This window comes from Girardinichthys multiradiatus, chromosome 21 (assembly GCF_021462225.1).
Source record: "Girardinichthys multiradiatus isolate DD_20200921_A chromosome 21, DD_fGirMul_XY1, whole genome shotgun sequence".
NCBI classification, from domain to species: domain Eukaryota; kingdom Metazoa; phylum Chordata; class Actinopteri; order Cyprinodontiformes; family Goodeidae; genus Girardinichthys; species Girardinichthys multiradiatus.
Genome location: NC_061813.1, coordinates 22,583,330 through 22,599,897, shown reverse-complemented (window position 1 = coordinate 22,599,897; position 16,568 = coordinate 22,583,330). Strand labels below are relative to the sequence as shown.

Sequence of the window (16,568 nt, the reverse complement as noted above, 5' to 3'; positions counted from 1 at the left end):
AAAAAGGGGTAAAATATCTAACTAAACAAAATAAAGCAAAACAGCAGTGGGTGTGTATGGGATCAAACTGCTGGTTTGATCCCATACACACCCATAGAAAACCATAACAAATAATAGAAAATAAACTACTAAAAGGACTTTCCAAACTAATAGAAAACACAAGACCACAACAACAAAACCAAAGGGGCAGGTGATGTCGCTTCATGACATCACCCGCCCCTTAAGGGTCGGATTCCAGACGACCCTTACAGAGTCCAAATACAAAAAGTCCAAAAACACAAAACAATCCAACCAGGGTGGGCGGAGGGAGGCCTTGGAGGAGGGCAAAAGTCCAAACACAAAAACAACCTGACCAGGGAGGGTGGAGGGAGGCCTTGGAGGAGGGCAAAAGTCCAAACACAAAAACAACCCAACCAGGGTGGGCGGAGGGAGGCCTTGGAGGAGGGCAAAAGTCCAAACACAAAAACAACCCGACCAGGGTGGGTGGAGAGAGGCCTTGGAGGAGGGCAAGAGTCCAAACACAAAAACAACCCAACCAGGGTGGGTGGAGGGAGGCCTTGGAGGAGGGCAAAAGTCCAAACACAAAAACAACCCGACCAGGGTGGGTCGAGGGAGGCCTTGGAGGAGGGCAAGAGTCCAAAAACAACCCGACCAGGGTGGGTGGAGGGTCCAGAAAAAAACTGACTACAAACGAGCCAAAGACGAAGAAGCTGATGATCAGGAGGCCTGCGACGACGAAGCCAGCGATGAAGGAGCTGACGATCAGGAGGCCTGCAACGACGAAGCTGAGGTTCTGGAGGCCTACGAAGACAAAGCCAGTAGCAAAGAAGCTGACGTTCAGGTGGCCTGCAGCGAAGGTGCACGCAACTAGGAGGTCGACGGCGAAGATGCAGGTGGTCAGGAGGCCGGCGACATGGCCAGAGGAACCCACGAAGCGAGTGGTCCGGAGGTCTGCGGCATGGCCAGAGGAACCCATGAAGCGAGTGGTCCGGAGGTCTGCAGCATGGCCAGAGGAACCCACGAAGCGAGTGGTCCGGAGGTCTGCGGCATGGCCAGAGGAACCTAAGAAGCGAGGTCTTCAGTGGCCTGCGGCAAAGAAGGTGGTGTCTAGGAGGTCTGCGGCGTAGCAGCTCGTGTCTAGGAGGTCTGTGGCGTAACCAGGTAGACCCACAAAGCGAGATCCTCGGAGGTTTGTGGTGAGGCCAAGTCAACCCACTAAGTAAGACCCAAGAAGACTTGGGCCTGGCGTCCGGCTTGGACCCAGGCAGAAACCTTGGAGACTTGGGCCTGGCGTCTGGCTTGGACCCAGGCTGAAACCCAGAAGACTTGGACCTGGCGTCCAGCGTGGACCCAGGCTGAAACCCAGAAGACTTGGACCTGGCGTCTGGCATAGACCCAGGCTGAAACCCAGAAGACTTGGACCTGGCATCCGACTTGGACCTAGGCTGAAAACCAGAAGACCTGGACCTGGTGTCCGATTTGGACCCAGGCTGAAACTTAGAAGACTTGGACCTGGTGTCCGATTTGGACCCACGCTGAAACCTAGAAGACTTGGACCTGGCATCCGATTTGGACCCAGGCTGAAAACCAGAAGACTTGGACCTGGCGTCTGACTTGGTCCCAGGCTGAAACCCAAAAGACTTGGACCTGGCGTCCGACTTGGACCCAGGCTGAAACTTAGAAGACTTGGACCTGGCGTCCGATTTGGACCCAGGCTGAAAACCAGAAGACTTGGACCTGGCGTCCGGCTTGGACCCAGGCATAGTGTAGTCAGGAACATGGTCAGGTACATAGTCTGGCACATAGTCAGTCGTCGTGTCAGGCTTGAGTTCCATGAGCTCCCCACATAGGAAAGCCAGAAGGTGCTCAGGACCCGGTTGCAGAGGCACCCCACCCTCGGGCTCCTCCAGAACGTGGCGTGGATGTGAAAGCAGCCCGTCCACGGACTCCTCCAGAACATGGCATGGATGTGGAGGCAGCCCGTCCACTGGCTCCTCCAGAACATGGCGTGGGGACCCGGCGGCGGCCAGCTGTGGCTCAATAGACTTGGCTGCATGCTGAGGGTCCTGAAGCTTGGCTGCATGCTGAGGGTCCTGAAGCTTGGCTGCATGCTGAGGGTCCTGAAGCTAGGCTGCATGCTGAGGGTTCCTGAAGCTTGGCTGCATGCTGAGGCTCCTGAAGCTTGGCTGCATGCGAGAGCTGAGGCAAAGCTGTTGTGGGCGTGACGAGCTCGGCCGGAGCTGCTGCAGACGAGAGCCAAGGCGGAGCCGCTGTGGGTGTGGCAAGCTCGGCCGGAGCTGCTGCAGACGAGAGCTGAGGCGAATCTGCTGTTGTAACCGGGGCGTGGAGCTTCTGTAGAAGCAGGAGTGGAGGCGTCAAGCAGGAACCCCGGAGAGGCAGGTGAAAGGCGAGAGGTTGTGGTCCAACCCTCCAGGAGACATGAGGGGGCATTGGCACATCCCTCCGAAACCGGGACAGAAGTGCCTCGGCGACGGCGTCATCTCCGACGAGATGGAATAGGTTCAGAGCAGGAACAGTGCAGTAAAGAAACCCTGACCGTAAATAAAACCTAAACCACAAAAAGGGAACCAGGAAGAGGAGGAACCGAGAAAATAAACTAGTAAACAAAGAGCCCAGGTGAACAAATATTTAAACATAAATAAACACAGATATACTAAAAGGGAAACTAAACTAGAAACTACAAAAAAGACAAGGGCACTAGAATACAACAAATATAATAATAGTCATAAGAAAACCATAACAAATAATAGAAATTAAATACTAAAAGAACTTAGAGAAATTCCAAACTAATAGAAAACACAAGACCACAACAAAACCAAAGATGTCGCTTCACGACAGTAGCGACAGTGGACAGTCACTGGCGTTGACTTTGCAGCAATCCCTCATACTGAGCATGCATGTAGCGACAGCGGAGAGGAAAAACTCCCTTTTAACACGAAGAAACCTCCAGCAGAACCAGGCTCAGTGTGATCGGCCATCCGCCATGACTGACTGGGGGTTTGAGAGAACAGAGCAGAGACACACAAAGAATACAGAAGCACTGATCCAGGAGTACTTTCTATGGAAGGGAAAAGTAAATGTTAGTGGATGTAGACACTAAACACATATTTTAAGCTCTGATAAAAAAAGATAAATTATCATTTTAAAACTGACCTGTTGTCTGTGAAGAGAGATGTAGCAGACTTCCAGGGAACTCTGATGATATATCCCTGTTTTATTAAAACCAGCAGGATTTTGTTAAAATCAAAAATGAAGCCAAAACAACAAAAGTCTGCTTATGCTGAGAATCGCCTCTCACTCCAAAATAAACATTGCATTTGTTACAGGGATCCATTTCTGCATTGAGGAGTATAAAACGCAGAAGAGGAAATTGTGTAATTCACTGTGAGGTTTTCATCCTTTTGACTTTGTGACTTTATGGCCAAAGCAGCAGGTGTTTTAGTTCTAAAAACATTGAGTCAGGTCATCTACAACAGCAGAAACCTTTATCTTCTTTCAATGTATGAATATTAGCAAAGCTTTCTGGACTTATGTCTACCAGCTAGACAAGCCCATAAATAGCTCAGCAGTCTTTGAGTGAAACAAACAGCAGCATAAGCTCATATCACTTACTGGACAAGTAACTTTTCATAGGCCAAAAAAAAAAAAAAAAAAAAGGCCCGTTGCCATGGAAACTAGATGGAAGAATAGAGCGTTTTTAGATGAAGAACAGGTACAACTGGCTTGAGCATTTAGAAAATCTTTCCTTCTCAATGGGAACTGTTACAGAGTTGGCAAGGGGTAATTGAGAGGTTTGTTCATCCAACTCTAGCACCTTAAACTGCTCACAATGGAGTGGAAGAAAGAACAAAAAGCCTGTTAGATTTTAGGAAAAGAAGCAAACAGAACTATCAGCGACTTATATTACAACAAAAATCCAGTTTCTCAGCATAACGCTCATGTTGCGTTGGGAAATATTACAAATTATATAGCTCTTCACAGAAAATACAATATAATTCATTGACAATTTATATTTCTATTGTATTTCTATTTCTATTCTATTTGATTTTTTTAATATTATGTGTTATGTTATGTAAAACAAAGCTTTCTCTGCCTAAGTGTTTGATTTCAAATAAATATATATAAATCAGGAAGAGTTATGATGTTATAAAAATACAATTGAAATATGGTTTTTAATCCAATTTATGTGCAAACACTACAAGTTCAGTGTATTTCTTTTATTTGATATCAAATAAAACAAAATGTCATGCATTAAAGTCCAGAGGAAGATGAATTTGACTGTTACTATAACAAAAACCCTATTTCTGCATACTGGTTGATATGGTGCATTTTGGAAATTGGGTTCAGATTCAACAGGGTTAAACATTTCTCCCTCAAAGCACAACAAACATTAATGATCAAGCAACATGTGCAATAACCAATTTTTGCAGCTCGCCAGGAAATTATATATGTATGGTAACTTAACTTTAAGGTATAATCCATGTTACTTTTTGTTGTGCCATTCAAAACCCTAAGAAGTTTTATTAATGTATTTTAGCCTGAGGAGAGTTTAAGATTGTTGTAGCACATAAGGGCTTAAATTATTCTCTACACACCTTTTCTATCCACCACTATTCATCTTCACTCTTATAAAATCCATGTTTTGTCTAGAGTTCTAACTTGCAAGTCAATAGTACATTGTACAATGTTGGAGTTTTGTTTAGTGATGCTCCTGTCAACCCACCGAGATTGAAACTGGCCAATATGTCCTTATTCCGCTCTGGGCACCAACTGGTTGGTGAAAATGTATTTACTTTTATTTCTGCTCATTAAATGTAACAGAACTAAATACAAATCTGGTCTGCAATCCATAGTAGTTCAGCCATTTGATTCATGTGTGCTGGACCAGGGACAAATTGAAAAGTTACAGGACACACTAGGCCTACTATGCTTTCCCTCACTTACAAAACAGACAAATTAGTTTTTTTTGGAAATTGGTCTGGTCACAAAAAACAAGGACAGTCATGGTGTGGAAACTAACAGAAGTGTCCAATTGCCAAGCTAAGGTCTGCTTTTTCAAACATGTGGCACTGATAATAATTCACCAGGTGTTACTACTAAGGCTGTCCATGGAAATCTTGATAAAATCAATACATGTTTTTGATTATTATAATTGTAATTATCAATCTTATATTATTTCACCAGTAGTCAGAATAACTGGAGTCTCTTTGTTTTAAACAAAAGCAGATTCATCATTTTATAAATGATGTGTACCACGCTGTCACAGCGTGGTACACATAGCATGTAAGTTTCATACAATTTTATAAAGTTTTCAATAGTTTTTGAAAAGATAAGTGTATAATATATTTATATCAGCATAAATATTCACATATTGGTTTTGTTATTTATTGTTACAGTTAGTATTGGTTACTTTTTCCAACCCCTGAAACACAGCTTTCACAATAAGCAGATACTCTGCTCTTGGTGTAATTGAGTCAGAAATATGTTTTAGGTAAAAAAAAAACAAAAAAAACAGCCACATATGTTCACCTGTAGCTCTACAAGGCATTGCTCATTTCATGTGCAATGCAGTAATCTTTCTATGAGGGCTTCTTTTTCCTTTCAACTTTTTCCTCACTGCACATCGGACATTACATACACATCTGAGTTAAACTGCTAAATGGAGAAGTCCCTGGTCAATTCACAGCATGATGACTATGCAATTTACAAAATTACAGCCTAGCTGAAACCCTGTCCTAAAGAAGTCGCAGACTGTGCCTGAATTATTAATTAGGTATTGATGAAGGCCTGATAAATGCACCCAGCTCTCCACCCCAATGACATCCTTGTCTCCCGCCTTAAGTCACTTGTGCTGTTTTGTTTTCCTTTAAGCTCCTATCTGTTCATGCCAGTTATCTATGTAAAATGTGCTACGTAAATCATAAATGTCATTGTATTTTTTCATGTAATCCTACAGATCTCAAATGTGCAATTTTGGATGTCCCAAGAAACAAATTACCAAGGCAGCAAATTTCAGTCATACAGTGCAACAATTTTCCTCATAGCCATGGACCAGGTATTGAAAGAAAATCTATTAAGCTCTATGCAATTAAATAGAATAGTATTGAAAATGTACAAAATGAAAATCTATGCCATTTGTTCTGATATATGGATAGCTGTATAATGGTGTCCTTATTTATTACCATAACAGATATTTAAAAATAACTGTGGAGCAGTCCAACAGCCTGGCTAACTGACCTGTAGGCCTGGAAGTCTTCACCACCAATACATCTAGCAGCTGCACAGCACTTAATAAATTACACCTTCAACAAAAGGAAAAGGCGTTGAATTGAAAAATGTTTAGCCCTTTAATGCATTATTAATGCTGCCTTTCCCTCAAATCGGCCACTGATGAATAATTAAAATTAATCTCATTATGGGAGTTTTCATTATAGGGCAATTTAATTAAATAAAAGCCCAAGGACCTCTGTGGGGCCTATAGGCCACAAGGGCCCCATGCCCTACTCCTCTAATGGATTGAAGACAGTAGAGTGCACTGTTAATGCATAATAGTCCATAGATTTTTTAATGGATTTCAGAGAGTATGGGCAGATCAATGATAACCTGTCATCTTTTTAGTCTGCTGAAGTCTTCCAGGGACCACAGCAGGATAAATCCCTCAACTGAAATAGCAAAAATATCTGCACACAGATAAAACATTTCAAGCCATTTTTGTATATTAAGTTTAAGTACTGGATTTTTAAGATAAAACCATGGATGTTTTGTGGTAATAGGCACTATTACACAGAAAATACATGTTTTACTATTAGAAAATGACAATACAACAAGAGTTTTCAAAATAAAGTGGAAGTAATAAGGCTTTAAGTCTTTTGCCCATATTGCAGTTAACATCCAGTGTTCTTCAGCACAAATGGTGAATGGTACAAGGTGTACACCTGATACCAAACAATAAATGATATCTGAGTCAAATGGGAGCCATTAAAGACCTTCTTAGTGAAGGAGAGGAGGGGCTGAAGAGGAAGAGAGTATCTAGGTTTGTCTTTGCTCAAGGAGCACTTAAGCACTCTAATTATTACATTGCAGTAAAGAGGCACTCATATAACTCACACTAAGAGGACTTTAGCCGCTTTTCCTCTACACATGCGGAGGTGTCTTTGCTGTCTACAAAAGCAGCTTAACAAAATGAGTACACAATAAAAATAATTGAACATTCAACTACAAATCTGTGAAGTGTCTGTTTTAAAAGATCAGGTGAAAGTAAAAATACTTTTAAAATTAAAAATTTCCACATACAATCAAACAGTTTTTAAAGAGTTCAGAGTATTTATAGCATTGTTGTTACTATTTATATTATTACGCTTGCTCAGGATGAGGGACCACCCAAGTCAATAACCTGATGCAATCATCTTGAAAAACTCTGTGGCATAAGCTTTGCAACTCAGATAAACCATAGATTTTGCACATCTGCACCACTATAAGAAAATGTATGTAGGACCTGATTATATCATTACCTAATCTCATGCTATGCCATCCAGACCCTCTGTCTATACTGATGAAGATTTACTCACCTCTGCATGCTGAATGCTGAGTATGATTGACACTGCAGATTACTTGAATCCATTTTCTGATTATTTAGCTAGGAATTATATGACCCCTTTGAGGCTACTTTGGGGTCTGTTGAGCACAGAACCTTCAGCCCAAGATGATCAGGTGATGATTAAGTGTGAGGCCGTAGTGCAGACAGGCAGTCAGATACATTTTGAGTGAAAAAAGGTTTTTAAAAAAGAAGAAAAAACTCACAACAAGTAGGTGGCAGCAGATGCAGGCATGAACATAGGCAGACCTGGCTTTTTAACATTCAAGGACATGGACGGGCTTGGCTCTATACAAATCAATGGTCATCCATAAGCGTGGCAAGGCAAACAGTATACTCGAGAAAGGATTAAACAGAACAGAAGGGTGTAAGTCAAGCACAGCACAGGTGAAAGCAGTGAGACAGATTCCATGAAACAGGTGGACCAGATGAAGCTGATTATGATGGCAGTGGCTGAAAAGAGAAACCAAAACATGACTGGAAACAAAACAGAAATACAAGGACACATTTAAACCAAAGGGAATGTCTTGCAGAAATAACCTAACTATACATGCACCATGAACAGAATACAAGAATAAGTAAGAAACTAAATCTAAGGTAGGAACTATAACGCACCACCTAAAAAACATAAGCAATCATGAACTTGGGAGACTTGATCTCTCCGCAAAGCTTGGGAGTCTTGATCTCAGGAAGGAGCTCTGGAAGTGAGAGCCCATGAAGGAGTTCTGGAAGCAGAAACCCACAAAGAAACTTTGAAGAGCTGCAATCACAGTGGGACCCTGAAGGTTTGGAACCACATTGGGACCCTGAAGGCATCATTGGAGGGTAACGAGGAGCCCTAGAGAACCCTCAACGAGGCTATATAGGTGTTGACAAGTCCACTTGGACCACCTTATCGCAGAACTCAGACAGGAATGTCATCAGGCATATTTCACTGCCTCATAATTGTCCACACTGTTAATTTTACACCTTTTATCCCATGCATACATACAGTATGTTATCAGAGTGTACTGTAAACACTATTAAAAAAAAATGGTTAATTAAAATTTTTAGACTATATTTGTCTTTTTATTATTAAGAAAACTGTTTATTTGACCTCTTTCAGCACCCTGTTTTGTCAGTATTTTGGGCATATAAATAAAGGATAAGAACAGATGAAACTTGGTTTTACAGAACTAAAATAGATTTATTTTGTGCTGGGTGAAATACATTTATAAAACAGGTTTAAAGGTTTCTACATCAAAGAAGGTACACAAGTTGATGACTTCTCTTATCATTTTCAAAATCAGTTTGTTACTGAAACAACCTTCCATTTGCCAGACTTATATAAATTAAAAGAATACAATTATTTTTTCTTAAATCATAGTAGGAAGTGTATGTGTATGCACATCAGGTCTGCATTTCAGAGAGGAAATCTTTAACATAAACATCTGCATTTTATGAAAACAACTGGGTAATTAGTTTAAGACATAATAAGCTGAAGTAGGCACACAATGAAAGAAAGCATTCTGGCTTTAAAATGAATAAAAATTGATTGTGTCCCAATAAAAAACGAATTGGCAGAGTGTTAACTGGATTCCACATAAACGTCTGTAGCAGTCCCTGGCCGCTTTATTGTGTGCTAATGCAATAGAGAACACTTAGCAATAAATGCTCCTCTCTGATGAGCTCACAGAGGCTTTCCAAGATGGCCTGATGAAATTGTAAAAATTAGATTTCAGCTAGCTGCTAATGACTCCTAAAACAAAGGAAAATCTTCAAATAGAATTAGCCTGCCCTCTTCTTCTCTAAATACATCATATGTAAATTACTGTCATTTGGAGAAATATGCTTGCCTGGAAGGTAAAGCCTTCATTAGGAAATCTCAGTAGGTTTGGGACTCAAACCAGAACTCCTCTAGGACATTTAAAAAGTTTGAGCACTAAGTGGAGGTGGGTATTATTCACTCATGGCGGCAAATCATAGGCATGACTTACAAATTAATTTCACATTATCTTAGTCAAGCGGGACCAATTTTGCTCCAAGGCTGGGAGCATAAATTGCTGCTATAAGAAACAAATAATTCATGTAAAATTGCATTTCTGTTATCCATTTTTGTATTTAATTTAAAGTCCACAAACAGCACGCTCGCTTAGATACAATATCTTTTGTATGTCACTCCATTAAGGCATAGAAACAATAAAGTATCTCAGTGAAAGTTATTTAATACACCTAATTAAATGACTGAAAGGCTGATACATTATGATAGCCACTTAGAGCATTATATACTGTCTTATATGAAGCTTTTAACAAGACAAGATATGCTAACACGGCATCAAAACCTGCAATATCTAATGAATGCTAAATGTAGCCTTAAAGCTATGATAACTGTTAGTTAATTTAAGTTATCATAAGAATAAGATTAATCATAATAAATCATCATGCACATATCAAACAAATAGAAAGTGATCATTTTGGAAGCATGGACCAAGTAAAAAAAAATGCTTGCAACTTCTAATTAACAACTAAATCATTCCTAATAATCCTTAAAATATGTGCAGACTCCTAACTTTACCAGGTTTGTCACTGCTTGCATACTTGCTCTTACAAAGCGAAACTGCTTGCAGTCCAAGCCCATGCACATTTTTAAGATGCAACATTGAATCACAACAATGAGTCATACATTTAGGATTTATTTAAATGTTGGTTGACCAAGTAGCAAAGTGTTTTACTAGCCATATTGCATGTTTTTTATCTTTTGTCAATGTAAACTCAGACAAAAGATAAAAAACAAGCCTGTATCATGAGGTTAGAGCAAACACCGGACTTCTACTAGAAAGGCTTTGGAACCAGTCCCATATGGGTCCACTGGTTCAGCCTTTTTACTTCAGGCTCAAATTAAGCAAAAGCAAAACTGCATTGTTATATTTCAATTTATTCTTATACTTCTCATTTCATTGTCTTATTTGATAATTATGCATCAAATAAACTGTTTGTCTTGATAAAAAGAAATCAATAAATATCAACTTTGGTTAAAAAGAAGTCTTCACAGGTTTCCTCATAGAACATCTTTCCAAATTCAATGACATCAAACCAGGATACATTACTGTCATCATTCTAGTAAGGACTGTTTATTGATGTGCAGGTTTTCTGCCAAGGTGAGGCTAAATGTTTCAGTTTCATTCATCATCGAGTGCTGGATTTTGAATGAATCTGGTTAACTGGATGAAATTAACCCTCCCAAATTTGTTCCTTTGCTTACGAAACTTTTGGCTTTTCGGAAATAGTTGGGGTAGCAAAAACCACAGTCATGGCACTGAAACTAAAGGAGCACCACCCATCACTCTAAAGATAATAATGTTTAAAAACTACAGTTGGCAAGCTTTGAGCAGCATGTCTATTAAGCAGCTAACAGCAAGCTCTACATGAGCGGATATTTTTTAATTTGCTACTCGCAATCAAAAATAAAAATAAATGTCATATTAATATTAATATAATAATTAATGTATTATTTTAGCAACAGTAAAACATAATTGGTCATTTTCTGTTTTCAATAACAGATATGTAGATAGGGTAGGGTCATGGATTCGGTTCCAGCTCTTCCTTTGCCACATACCCATGTGCCCCTTGACAAGGTAATTAAACCGAAGTTGCCTACAGATATGCATATGAATATAAAAGCACAATGAGTGCTTGTTATGACTAGGAAATAACTCAACTTTATTCAATTTAAATACACACTAACAAAAAGGGGTAACACATTTACAAATATTACTTCTTTTTTTCCGTTATACAAATAAAGAATTTGCTAGTTCCCACACTTTGGGATTGGAGCCCTGTATGTTCTCACCAGGTAGCAATTCCCTTATCTGGGCATTGTTCTGAGACAATCCCTGTTAAATCACAAGTCTTTGTCAGTAGACTTGCAGTTTTAGATTAACCTTTCCCAAATAAAGACAGACCATACAGGCTTTACTGAAGAACCAAAAATGTATTGTTTGGAGTAGCCACTGTAATATCTGGCTGTAAGTAAAGATGGGTGACATGTTGACTATCTGCCAAAGCAGAGAGATTGTTATGTTATTTATAAGTAGGGCCCAATGATAAAGCAATGCATATTTCAGTGTTAAATGAATGAATGAATGAATGAAGACATATTTTTATTTCAAACATATACATAAAATAAACACATGAACAAAAAAATAGACAAGCATATGATAAAACTTTCCATTCCATATAATGAAGAACCATGTTGTCAGCCGCTATCATGATCTGTTTTTGTTTATCTTTCAGAGTCTTCCAGCTTTCTGCTTCCAGCATTTCACACCAAAGACCGGCGTGCACATTTCCTCATTGTTATTTGAAAAATTTCCTCTCCGCTTAATTCATATATGTGAATATTTTTATTATTTTGTTTTTCTGGCCAGCTTTGATTTTGTCTTGTTCCATAAATTTCAACATGTTTCACTGTATAAAAAAAGAATACCAAATATCAAACCTTCTAAACTATTTTTATTGTTTTTTTTTGTAATGTGCATAGTGCAGGGGTCTCCAACTCCATCCCTCTAGAGCTACAGCTTTGCAACTTTTACATACACTCCTGTTTCAACACCTGAATAAAATGAATGGTTTCTTGCCAGGCATCAGCAGAACTTGATGACATGCTGAGGAGGTAAAGATTACTTTAAATCTAAATCTGCCAGGAGAATGAATACTTTTGGGCTTAACTATACAATCACCCATTACTTGTACTTACCTTAAGAATTTGAAGTTTATATATGAAGACTTGTTTGTACAAAAAGCACAGTGTCTTTTTTGACATATGAAACACGTTTTTAAATTAGGAATATTTATAAACTGACTTATAAACTTTTAAAATATCATAATTAAAACATAAATTTAAAAAACAAAAAATGGTAAAGTGGGTTAAAAAACTAAAGGTGATTTCATGTGACCCTATAAGGAAGATTATGTCCATTGCTGTTCTATGCTGATGCTCCGATACATCAAATTTAATAAGCTTGTTTTCATTTAGCTTCATAATCTTCCTTTTATGTTGCAAAAGTGCACATTTCCCGGGAGTTGTCATTTTTGAGGTTGAGTAAACAGTCTAAACCAGACTGTATGATCGAAAGTACTAAATGGTAGTTGGGCTGGACAAAATTGGTGACAAAATTGCACAAATAGGTAAGTTTTGTTTTAAAAGTGGTCTTTGGTCTGAATGCTTTGTTTTGTATTGCTCTTAAAGAGCTGTGTTCTTATTTAGGTAGAACTGTGATAAAGTCATACATACGGGTTGATAACAAAGCAGTTTGAAAGTTTGAAAACAGTCTACTGGCCACATTATGATTATCAGTGATGTTAAAAATATCTGCTTAATTCTATAAGTAGGTTTGTTGGACACATGTTTGCAGGACTGAAAGTAGGAGCAGGGCTGCACGGCTGTGAAGCAAGAGTGTTTTCGGAGGGTCACTCTTGGGGCAAGAAGCAGACTGCAGCTGTGGGGTATTTCCACCATCCATAAGCACCTATGTATTAATGGGCTTATACTAACTGAAAAGCAAAGCTTACATCTGTCAAACCAAATACTAGGAGGTATCCTATATCCTCCTTTTCCTCCAAAGCAAATTATTGCTAATAACTAAGCTGTTGCCCAAGGGCACAAGACAGATAATAAGGCAAGAAGGAAATTCTACTTATCAGTATCTATACATTTTCTACCCAAACTGACCCTTTTAAGATTTCTCAACTAATTTTTCTTTATATCTTATACTGTATCATGTTATATCTGATGTATCTAAACTGTAAAGTTCTTGAAGGAGTGAAGCAACAGATTACAGTAACTGAACGTCCATACTGTGACAGAAATAGCTGTTCTCACACAGGAGCTAGACCCACTGGTGCCTTTTGCTGTCTGTTGGCGTGAACTAAATATATTTTCTGCATTCTGAGTGACATTCCACTCTAACACATTTGTGCCAGTAGTTAACTGTGCCAGAGAATAAATAGCTTCCTTAGCCAAGCCTTGAGACATGTCAAAGATGTGTGCACATGTGATTTATTTGATTTTGGGAGAAATATTAATACACTTAAAGCAGGTGGAAAGAAGTGCCAGCTTCTCAATTTTAAATTCAGTCAGATAAACTCACATTTATATACATTTTTTTTTTTTAAAGTGCCCCAATGTTTGTTCGGATCATAAAAGCGGGCCAGATTTTATGCCATTCTGACCACCTGCCCAGTGGCAAACGTCACCGGCTGCAAGGATTTCCGGCACCCATCCAAAATGTGAACTTCTGAACCAGAGAGCCTGCCATCTCATTTGTGTAGAAGAAGGAGGCATCGGTGTGTAGCAACAGGCACTCTAATTTCGTGGTGGCTGAGGGAAGCTTTACATAAGTGATGTGATGTTCTGTGGCTGTCACTCAATCGGCCTCAGATTGCCAAATGAATAAATGAGGCTGATGCTGTTTGACGTCACCCAAAAGCTACAGGAAGATTGAATATCAACAGGAGAAATGTTACATTGATATTGTTCTAAACCACAAAGAGGTTAATAGTACTTTCTATGGACATTTACTGTAGAAATAATCTCATTCTTATATCAATAAAGGGAAAAAAACAGTTCTATAAATGTTACTTACTTTTCGAAATAACAGCTTACCTTACCAACACTTATAGGAGAAAAAGCTGAACATGTTGCGGTTCACGTCTGTCCTCAGGTCAAAGTTACATTACAGGTGTAGAGAAAACATACCCTGTATTTCTCTTGGACGGAGGCTTGAAAATAGCTGTGCAAGCACTTGTGGACCACACACAGCTGTTAGTCATGTGGTTCCGCTCACATCATGGAGGTTTATGCCAATTAGCCGCCATGACTATTTGTAGGGTGTCTGTCATAAATGAAAATCAATGGACCATTCTCCAAAATCCTGTGGCGCTGTGGTTGGCGGGACCATAATATTCTTAAAAGCGATGACTGTCTGTTTATTAAACTCCGACTCAATCCCAGATCCTCCTCTGGGTTTTTCAAAACACAGTAGGGCAAAGGGGATAAACTGGGCATTGAGCCCTCTGCTGCCGTAATGTGACAAGAAAACATCTATTTGTTTTGATGATCCTTTTTGCATTGAGCTCTGACAGATAAACACTTATAAAAAACATGATGTAGAAATTCAAAAAGTAGCATAAATACATGTAATTAACTTGCAGGGGAAACCATTAGTGTTTAATGAAGTGTGAACCCAAGTAATTGAAACACCCCATTCCAAGGAGGTTGTGTTTGCACATGGTGTCGGTCAAGATGGTAGTTTATTGGCTGATCTGTGATAAAGGTAACACAAAGAGTTGTATTGCTTATCTTGCCTTGCTTCACATTTTAAACTACTGGGAAATGTAAAAAATTGATCAGCAGGACAGAGACAGGTGATGTTTTTCAGCTCTGTTGGCCAAAGTCTAGCACTGTGATTAACCTTCTTACTGTTCCTATAGAAGAAGTATTTAGTTTGATTTGTACTTGGCAAAAAGAATGGGTTAATTTCAAAATGTTCATCCTAAGACTATAGACTGACAGAGTAAGAATAAAATATTCAGTAAAATCGCATTTTGCTGTAGTTACAGCTGCAAGTCATTTACGGTATGTGTTTACAAGCCAATTTTCATCCCCTTTATTCTTTCCAAAGTAGTTCAAGCTCAGTAAGATTGGACAGAGAGCGTTGGGCAAAATCAACTGCCAATCTGGTCAGAGATTCTTAATTTGATTTAGGGGTGGACTTTAACTGGGCCAGTCCAACACATGAATATGCTTTGATCTAAACCATTCCACTGTAGCTCCGGCTGTATGTTTAGGATTGATGGACGGTGGACCTCTGCCTCATCCTCAAGTCTTTTGCAGCCTTCAGTATTATTTGTTCAGAGCAATATGAAGAGTTTGTTTTCCATCACACAGTGTTTTGCATGCAGGCCAAAAAGTACAATTTAATCACGTTTGCCCAGTCTTGGAACTAATTCTTGTGAGTTTTTTTCAACAAATTGCTTTCTTCTTATCAGCCTTCCATAAAAGGCTAGATACTATGTGAAATGCACAGCTAATAGTTCAACCAGTTCTTCCCCCTAAACTGTGGCTCTCTGAAGCTCCTGCAGCATTACCATGGGCTTCGACTATTGAATGTTTTTGGTCATACTGGGTTTTATTTAGGGACGTCAGAGCAACGGGGGCAGTGCACATATACACCCCCAAATTAGATTTGTTTGAAAGCCATGTATCCTTTTGCTTTTACTAAGTTTTGTGGTTGTCATGTGATATAATTCACAAAACTTCACGATGGATAATGAGTCAGCATGACATTTATGTTTCCAGCAAAGTACAAACACTTTACTCCATTTTCTGCACGTAATATTGTGCCTAGTTTGTGTGGCATTATGTTTTTCTTCAGCCTTGCCTTTTTGACACTGGTGACATAATGCAGAGGAGAGCTGCTGCTCCACAGGGAACCTTCTCTACGTTCTTACTTTTTATACACCTATTTAAGAACAGCAGCCTTTCACACCAAGTTCAGCAGGAAGAGGCAGTAAAATAAAATGGGAAAGACCCACAGTATTTCATAATTAATAGGTAGCTCCAACAGGAGAGCCGTGCACACTGACGTAAAAAGATCAACAACACATAAAGGTGATCATTCACTCTCCTGGAAATAACGAACCTTAAAAAAGAAAAAAAAAATGTATTGCTAAGGGTTATTTGTTTTTTTAAAACAAAATAAAAATCAGTTTGAAATGTGTCAGGCTTTTTATAATCTCTGATTGGTCTGTTTCATTTGTACGTCCTACAGAGCTGCTGCTCTACCTGACTAAATGATCTAATTTGTTGCTAAGGTGGTTCCTGGCTCTTTTCAGGTCACCACCTGCAAGCAGTACTGTAAATTACTCGGTGGGGCCTAATTGTCCGCGTCCGCTGTGTTACTATAAACTACTA

The 16,568-nt window shown here is 39.4% G+C and overlaps 1 protein-coding gene across 1 annotated transcript in view; it reads right to left on the bottom strand.

Moving 5' to 3' along the window:
- The window catches only part of eya1 (EYA transcriptional coactivator and phosphatase 1), a 95,981-nt gene that overhangs the window by 67,987 nt on the left and 11,426 nt on the right, over positions 1-16,568 (bottom strand). The gene's annotated exons all lie outside the window — the stretch shown is intronic.